The 9,007-nt window shown below is 59.9% G+C and overlaps 1 long non-coding RNA gene across 1 annotated transcript; it reads right to left on the bottom strand.

The window, feature by feature from the left end:
- Positions 1 to 3,698: 3,698 nt before the first annotated feature.
- On the bottom strand, positions 3,699 to 8,985 carry LOC144376549 (uncharacterized). Its single transcript, XR_013437131.1, has 2 exons — positions 4,344 to 8,985; positions 3,699 to 4,311 (listed from the first exon to the last, which is right to left on the bottom strand). It is a non-coding gene; the product is annotated as an uncharacterized LOC144376549 (long non-coding RNA).
- Between the last annotated feature and the right edge of the window lie 22 nt (positions 8,986 to 9,007).

The raw sequence follows: 9,007 nt of genomic DNA, 5'->3' as shown, positions 1-9,007 counted from the left end.
GGAAGCCCAGGATACCCTAGACCCACAAACTCTGAATTTGAGGAGTCTGTCCCTCCAGTGCCGGGGGAAACCCAGGTTTGGGGGAAACTGGACGTGAAGCAGGAATGCACATCTGGTCGGGCAGAGGAGGGACGTGGTGGTGGAGGCGTCTCCTCTTGCCTGCAGACCCTATTGAGTCAGTGTGAACCCTGGGCTCAGGGGCCTCCAAGCCGGGTCAGGGAGGCCGAGGCCTGGCTTGCATGGGGTCAGCCTTCCCACTCTGGGCAGCGCACCTCCTGCTGTGATTGGACGGTGCTGGCTTACTGTCCCTTCTCCCAGGACACTCAGGGTGGCCCTGTGACCCTGGGGAAGGAGTGGGGGTCTCTACAACCCGGGGCTGGCAGCCCAGACCCTGCGGGATGGATGCCCAGATCACCTGCTGTCACCCGTGGGACCACAGCGCCCCCCGGTGGCACAGGGTAGTTGTGCTCTGCTCCTCCCGGTTTCTGCTAGTTCAGCAGTAGGCAGCCCAGGTCAGCCTAGGCGGTGCCACTGGGCTCTCGGGCGCACCATGGGGACAGCACCTGCTCCGTGCTCCCCGCAGACGCTCTCTTCTGGGCCCTGGACCTGGGGACAGTCTCTGCCCTGCTGGGACTGTCTCCCAGGGACCCAGGGGCCAGTAGGCCAGGGAAGGAGGGGAGCTGGACCCAGGCAGCCTGGAGCCAGACCTACGCTGCCGCCGCCACGGCCACCACAGGCAGGACCCTACCTGTCAGCTGCGGAGCTGTGGGGACAAGGGTGGGCTGGGAGAGGTCAAGGAGCCCAGCACTGTGGTCAGCACTGGGAGGCTGGAGGGCCCAGCAGCACCGGGCACACCCACCCCTGGACCTAGTGCCACGCTGGGTGACTACCCCGCATGTTGGCCCCTAGAGCTGGGCAGCTTTCTCGTCATTGGTGGGCCGACTGCACGGTTGTCCTACTCAGTTCCCCAACTGGGATACTGCAGATTCACATGCACCTCGAGGAACAGCACGGTGACCCCAGGACCCTCTGGCCCACCTTCCCCATGGTGACACCCGCATGCCCTGTGGTGACATCTTGCCAAGTGTGATGGCAAGAGAACTCCCGAGCCCTATAATAAGGAGAAAGGAATCCTGTTAGAAGGAAATGAGCACCAGACACCCACTCTGAGACAGAGGACAGGCTCGGCCCTCCAGGCAGCCCGCTAGGCTGCTGGTGCCTGAGATGGCCCTGCAGGAATCACCTGTGGGATCTGCCTGCCTGGGAGAGCCCTCTCAGGGTGGCTGTCGGGCTCCTGGTGGCCGGGAGCAGTCCTGTCCCCTGACTGGGATGTGGGTGCCCAGCACTGGGAGCCTGGGCCTCGGCCTGCACTTTGTCTGGGAGGATCCGAGCCCTAGGCCAGTGGTGGTCAGGAGGAAGCTTTCCTGGGCAGAAGCAGCTATTGCCAGCATTTCTGATCTCCTGTGACCCCTTACTAGGGTCCCCTCTTGGGGCCACCACTGTGCCCCTTCATACCGGCCTTGTGGGGAACTGGCAGGTCCTGGACAGGATGCAGGGTCAGCACAAAGAGTGAACCACCTAGGTAGAAAAGCAAAGTCCTGCCAGGTGTAGTGGCCCACGCCTGTAACCCAGTGGCTCAGAGGCTGAGGCAGGAGGATCCCAAGACCAAAGGCAGCCTCAGGAACGTAAAAGGCCCCAAGAAGCCTCCTGAGACTCAGTCTCAGAAAAGAAGCCTGGGGGTGTGGCTCAGTGGTTGGACACCTCAGAGTTACTAGCTGGGAGGGAAGGAAGGAAGGAAGGAAGGAAGGAAGGAAGGAAGGAAGGAGGGAGGGAGGGAGGGAGGGAGGAGAGAAGGTGGAGAAAAGAAGAAGGGATGGTGGAAAGGAGGAGGGAAGATGGAGAGAACGAGGAGAAAGGTGGAGAGGAGGAAGGAAGGTGGAGGGAAGGAGGGAAGGAGGAGGGGAGGAGGAGGGAAGGTGGAGGGGGAGGAGGGAAGGTGGAGGAGGGGAGGAGGAGGGGAGGAGGAGGGAAGGTGGAGGGGGGGAGGAGGGAAGGTGGAGGGGGGAAGGAGGGAAGGAGGAGGGGAGGAGGAGGGAAGGTGGAGGGGGGAGGAGGGAAGGTGGAGGAGGGGAGGAAGGAAGGGGAGAGGAGGAGGGAAGGAGGAGGGGAGGAGGAGGGGAGTTGGAGGGGGGGAGGAGGAAGGAAGGTGGAGGGGAGGAGGGAAGGAGGAGGGGAGGAGGAGGGAAGGTGGAGGGGGGGAGGAGGGAAGGTGGAGGAGGGGAGGAAGGAAGGGGAGAGGAGGAGGGAAGGAGGAGGGGAGGAGGAGGGAAGGTGGAGGGGGGAGGAGGGAAGGTGGAGGAGGGGAGGAAGGAAGGGGAGAGGAGGAGGGAAGGAGGAGGGGAGGAGGAGGGGAGTTGGAGGGGGGGAGGAGGAAGGAAGGTGGAGGGGAGGAGGGAAGGAGGAGGGGAGGAGGAGGGAAGGTGGAGGGGGGGAGGAGGGAAGGTGGAGGAGGGGAGGAAGGAAGGGGAGAGGAGGAGGGAAGGTGGAGGGGGGGAGGAGGGAAGGTGGAGGAGGGGAGGAAGGAAGGGGAGAGGAGGAGGGAAGGAGGAGGGGAGGAGGAGGGATGGTGCAGGAGGAGCAGGGGAGCGCCCTTCCTGGCCCCAGGCATCCCTGTCAGCATGTGGAGAAGGTCGCAGGAAGGTCAGCTGAAGGAACCTGAAGGCAGGCACACAGAACTCCAATCTGGAGGACACTGGCCCAGAGGGCGAGCCCACTCTCCGTGAACCGTGAAGAGCCCTAGCCGAGGACCTGGGATGCGTGCTCTGCCCACCTGTCTCTTAACGCATGTGCACTCCAGAGCCAACCAGACCGTGTGCTCCGAGGACTCCAAGCAGAAGCCGCCACTCTCCATGCCCACTTGTGCACTGCAGTAGTAGACAGAGTGGTGTAGACAGGGCCACACAGCAGGGTCCATGGGAAGAAGGGCACCAGCAAATGTCCTCACTCTTGTGGGATTAGCGTGTGCAGACTTGAGGGTCCAGCCAGGGCCCAAGAGAACTTGAGGATGGAGTGATAGAACTGGGGAGTCCATGTGGCCTTGGGGCATGGAACGCTCCCCAGAGGTACCCTTTCCCAAGCCCCAGACAGACCCATCCAGGGAGGTGAGCTGGAGGCCCTCTTGGTGGTCAGGAGAGGCCAAGAGGAGAGCCCCTGGGGCAGATCAGCAGCAGCAGACCAGGCCTGGGAATGCTGAGGTCAGGCGATGGGAGGTGGGAATGGGAAGGTCTGTAGTGGGAGTGAGCACTGTCCCACCCTGACCGTTTAGGTGAGACCTCGAACAACGGAGTGCATCACCCAAGGCCCCAGGAGAGCTGGGCCCTCAGATGTAGCAAGCCTGTGGCTGGGGTCGACCCTAGGCTGAGACGGCGACAGTCTCCATGTGGAGCACTCTATGGCTGCAGCACACTGGGCCGCACCCACAGCCAGCCTCCAGGGCTCTGTGTCCCACCTGCAACCCAGGGCCAGGGGTTGGCGCCCTGCTGTCCACTCTCCCCCTGCCACCCGTGGCCTCCCAGACTCTCGCAGACCCCTGGCTCCAATGCCTTCCTCTCATGGTGCCTTTCCACCCACTCCCAGGAGAAGAGGGAGCTGTGAGCTCTCAGCACCCCTGAGGCCTTTCACCCACATACAGCACAACAGGCTTTTAAAAGTTAATTTTAATGAGGTGCAATTCACAGGCAATAAATGGCACCCACAGAAGCACAAGGTGAAATATGCTTGGACAGACACATACCTCCTGACCACTGTGCCTGTCAGGCAGGACTGCTCCGCTGACCCTCCTCTGGCCACAGGCCGGCACTGACCCGTTCCTGTCAGGACAGAGCCCTGTCCCACGTGGTCTGGCCTGCCTAGCACTTACTCACAGGCACCGGGCAGGCTTGTCCTGCACCTCCTAAGCCCATCTGGGCCCTGCTGGTTTCTAGCAACCACAGCTAAATGGGGTGCCCCGCGTGCACATGCCTCCGCCCGTCCTGAGCAGGTGCGTGGGGAGGGACGGCACACGGGCTGCTGAGGCTCCCAGGCTGCTCCGAGTGCTCACCAGCCCTTGGCGCCTATTTTTAAGGATGAACATCCAGTGGGCACCCTGTGGACCCTCGATCTTGATGGTGCGTGACTGATATCAGGCATATTTCCACAGGCTTATTGGTCATTTATACACCTGTGTCTTCTCAAAACTTGCTTTTTAAAAAAACTGGATTATCTTCTTATTCCCAGGTCACAAGTGTTATTCACTTACTCTGGACACAAGCCCTGTGTCAGGAACGTGGACATGGAGTGTAGACCTTTCTCCCAGGTGGCCTGCCCCTTCTGGCCTCTCCCACTGCTCCTAGTGCAGTCTGGTAGCACTTCCTCTCACGGGTTGTGCCTCCAGCCGAGGTCCGGAGAGGTCTTGGTTGGGGTGCTAGGTGTTCCCCGAGGCTGTGTCGAAGGCTCGTGCCCAGGGAGGTGGTGAGGCCTGGGCAAGGTGGGGCCTACTGGGAGGCCTAGGTCATGGGCTGGGGACTAGGAGGAGACTGGGAGACCCAGCCCCTTTCTGTCTTCTGCTTCCTGTAGCAAGGTGAGCCACTGTGACAAACCACAGGCTCAGAGATCAATGGGCCAAGTAATATTAAGACCTTCAACACTGAGCAGAAGTAAACCTTTCCTCCTGACGAGCCGACTACCTCCGGCATTTTCTTACAGAGATGAAAAGCAGACTACTGTAGTCACTGCCCAGCAGGACTGTGTTGATGAAAAGTTTACCTACCCGAGCTGCCCTGCATGTAGTCACCAGCTGTGATTTAAATAGCTAATGGCTACGACACTAATGTATTCAAGTTTTACTTTTAATGCAGGCCTATAATCTATTTCAGGTTGGTGTTTGTGAATGGGTATGAAACAAGGGTCGGTGTTCTTTTTGTCTGTGGTATGGGGAGGGATCCTGGGGCCCTGTGCATGCAAGGCCAGTGCTCTGCCACTGAGCTGCGCCTGTCCCAGCTAAGGACCATGTGTCTGTGTACATCCAGTAGTTCTGTAAGGCGTGCCCAGCCGGGCCTCAGGGCACCTTCCTGGACACGCAGGTGTCTTTCTGGAAGCTGTTCTTGCCCTTCTGTGAGAACACCCACCCCAACATTGGCTCCTCTTACTCAAAATAGCTGTGGCTGTGGTGGGTCCTTCCGATTCTCCTGTTTGGAATCAGCTTTTCTACAAAATAAGAAGCCTGGGATCCAGACTGGATGATCCAATGCCTTGCGGGAGATTCTCTCCTAAGTGAGCCTTGCAACCATGGACAAGTACCTCTTCCTGGTTTGTCTCGTCGTGCTTTGTAGCTCAGTATAGAAGGCTGGCACGACTCCTACCAATTCTCCGGTGTTTACGTTTTTGACGTCAATGGTGTCATGGATTTTCCCACCATCTGCTCCTGTGTTGGGGGCACAGTGCTCTTCATGAACCTGATTTCCTGCGACCTTGCTGACTCGTTCCCGTCTCTGGTAGATCTCTCACGCGTGGCATGACGGTCGCACCACCTGTGAGCAGCTAGCTCTGCCCCTTCAGCCTCTGCCTGGGCCCCAGTTCTCCTTCTTGCCATACAGGTTGGCTCTCTGTGCCTTGTTCCCACCTGGGACTGACAGCACCTGCTCCTTCACCATGAGAATGCCACCTGCAGGTTTCTGGAACAGCTCCTCTGCCACCAGTGTCCACCCGCAGAGACCATGGGCTCAGTGGGGGCCCTCTCTGCCCAGGATGTGCTGTGTGGCCAGCCCTCACTGCATGCAGAAGGCTGGGGTGCTCATTCTGACCTCCTGCCTGTGGATGAGTACTGAGGGCTTCCAGAGCAGTGGCCTCAAACCCACCTGTGCTGCTGCTCTGTTTGCCCATCTCCTACTGTGACTTGATGTCATTCTCCAGCAGCTTCACTGTGTCCCCAACAGGAACTAGCCTCCCTTGTTCTCTCCCAGATGCACGAGCACCCAGGGGGTTGTGAAAAGCTGACTTGAGTGCTGGTGTCTGGAGCCCTCCCAAGGAAGGCCATGCTACAGCTGGCCAGGCAGAGCACCAGCCCAGAGGTGCTCAGAGGGGCTGGGGCCCACAGGGGGGACTCAGGCTGCTGCAGGAGCTCTGCTCTGGGTCAGGGTTCAATCCAGGGGCAGAGACAGGCTCCAGAGAGGACAGAGGAGGGCGCGACCCTGGGTAGGCTCAGGAGTGAGGTTGGGGGTGCTTGCTGGCTGTGCTGAGGTCTTGCTAAACCAGTAGGTGGGCAAGAAGGGTACTGGGTCCTCTGCCTCTCTCAGCTGCTGCAGGCTTCAGGGAGTGGGAGGAGAGGACTGGGTCCTCCCTGACAGGGGCACCCCCTGCTCCTCCCAAGGTACCCATACCCCTGCGGATGGGGGATACTAAGGGGCCAGAGCCTCCAACCATGACAGGCCTGCATGGCTCTGCTTGGACCTGGTCCACTTGGGGCCCAGCTCAGTCTGACCTCCAGGCCCCTGGTGTGGGAGAGGCAGAGAAGCCCAGCACAGGGAAGGCAGAGAGACCGGCTTGATGCTGAGAAGGAACGTGTACACAGAGGCACTGCCCAACTGTTCTCAGGTCTAGAGCTCTCCCTGGGGACACATCTCTGTCCAGTGGCTTCCAGCAGAAGTTACCACTGAGAACAGATGGACAGTGCTGTTCAGAAATGAAGAGTGGGAGACTCAGAAATCCTCAACCAGGCCCCAGCTCTGCGTGCCGGTACTGGGTTCAAGGAAACACTGGGAGCCAGCCCTGTTCCTGGGACCATGTGCAGCACGTGGGGATGCTGGCGAGAAGAGTGTGCAGAGCAGTCAACAACGTGCAACACCCCCAACGCTGCGCCCTGATGTCCACATGTGTGGCATGCCTGTGCGTGTGTGCGTGTCTAGGCTCTGGGTTTCTTGCTCAGGGAAGGCCCTGATCCAGACTGTGGGCACCAGGGCTCTACCACCAGAACACACCTGTTTCCAAAGCCGGGGTTGTCTTGTGCCCATGGCTGCTGCTGCTGGAAGCGGGCTCTTGGGGGGAGCCCTGAAACTGTGGAAAGACATTTGCAGGGACTTCCCTGTGTCAGATGAGGGTTGGGGTAGACTCAGGTGGCCAGGACATGGGTGGGGAACATTTTGGACTTTGGGAGCACTAACTGAACATAGCGGCCATGCTCCCTGGTGGGAGTGGGCACTGCAGGAGAACTCTGTTCCTCATCTGCCCAAATCAATTCATGGTGGATCTGAGTATTCTTGAGGGTCCTGGGCAGTGGGACAAAGTGGGCAGCTACACTTGATGGGGGATACCACCAAGCAGTTCCTCCAGGTTGGCCTGGAGCTGGGCATGGCTGGGTTAGGTGCAGAGGCCACCTAAGCACCTCTGGGAGGCAAGGAGTCTCTGTGGGCCTCCAGCCTATGGCTGCTCCCAGGGACCAGCCCTTGCTCTCCCCTGACGTGGACAGACTGTTAAATCCAGGAGACCCTCCTGCAGCTTTTCTGCGCCTCAGCACCTTGCACCTTTCAAAGCTTGCAGTGCCCCCACCACCGTGCGATGCACACCTCTGATGCTGCTGCAGAGCCCTCCTCCAGCCAACGCCTGGAGTGGCCTGTCCTCCCTCAGAGCAACCGCTCTCAGTGACCACCGGCCTCAGGTGCTCCTGCTCACCGTGGGCCCCTCCACTCCCAGCCCACCCAACAGGGCCTGCTGCGGCTGGGATCCCAGGCCTTGTGGGAAGGAGACTTCAGACAGCCCTGCGCAGGAGTCTCCCAGTTCTACACACAGCTGGAGACGGTGGGGAGACTGCCACTCTCTGTGGCCTCGCGTGCTGCCCTTGCCCTGGTGCCCACCCTTCCTGCCTAGGGGTAGGGTGGCCACCATCAGGGATCCTGTGGGCAGGCTCCTTGCTAAGCCCCATGGGGGCACTGGCCAGGCCGCCTGCCTCTGTCCACTTCCAGTAGTGGCCCCTGACCTGCTCAGAGGACCATGCCGCCCTGTCCCCCAGGTCTTGTGCCACTCACACACAGGAACCCTCTGGAGTTCTGCCCCTCGGTCTGCCTGCAGGAGTGGGGACTGGGCACAGCCAGAGTGCTGGTGGGCACTTGCAGCTCTCCTTAAAGTTCTGTGAGCTATCTCAGAACCCACTTCCAAGCTGCAACTGTTTTCAGTTATTGATATTTGTTCCTGCTGTTTTCCACATACAGGGACCCGTGGACGGGACCAAGGCTGGCTGAGCATATAGCCATTGAGTGCAAGGACCCATGCAGGCTTCCAGGCATGGAATGGACGGGAGAGAATCCTGCAGGACTCTGCACCCGAAGGGACAGCAATAGCACGTCCAGCAGGCCAGGAGTGGGTCCAAACCATTCACATATGAAAAAGGGAAGGGTAGGGGCATTTTGAGGGGCTCCTACAATTCCTGAGCTGCTTCCCACTGCCCCACTCTGTGGAGCACAGCCTGGGCACCCCCAATAACCTGGACTCAGGGCTGGAGTTCTCTGGGCAGTGACTCGTGGCCATGTACCACTGAGGTCCAAGTCCAGAAGAGTAGAACAGTCACAAGCTGGGGAAGAGCTGTGCTGGTGGGGAAATTGTGGGTGTTCACACCAGGGACCCGGAGTTAGCACAGGTGGTCCCTGCATCCCCTCAGATCTATCCCCCAGACTTTCTGGTCATTCTTCCTGACTCTCCCTCTGCCTTTCCGCCTTGCCTTCCCACTGATGGGCACAAGCACTGGGCGTTCAGGCAAACCCAGGGCCCTAAAAGGGATGACTGCCAGTGCCCCCTGCCTGGGCATCTTGCACCCCAACTTTATGAGAGCCAGCCGGGGCAGCCCATGGACCCTCCCATCTCAGCTCCCTGCCCCTGTTAACAAATCCTTGCTGGTTCAAGATGAGCCTGAAGGTGGAATGGGGTCTTGGGCCGCACCGGTGCCTGGGGCCCCCGTGTCTCAGGCTGGTACGTGCTCTGC

The sequence above is a fragment of the Ictidomys tridecemlineatus genome, chromosome 3 (assembly GCF_052094955.1).
Source record: "Ictidomys tridecemlineatus isolate mIctTri1 chromosome 3, mIctTri1.hap1, whole genome shotgun sequence".
NCBI classification, from domain to species: Eukaryota; Metazoa; Chordata; class Mammalia; order Rodentia; family Sciuridae; genus Ictidomys; species Ictidomys tridecemlineatus.
Note: the sequence above shows the minus strand (reverse complement) of the source record. Positions and strands in the feature narration are given on the sequence as shown.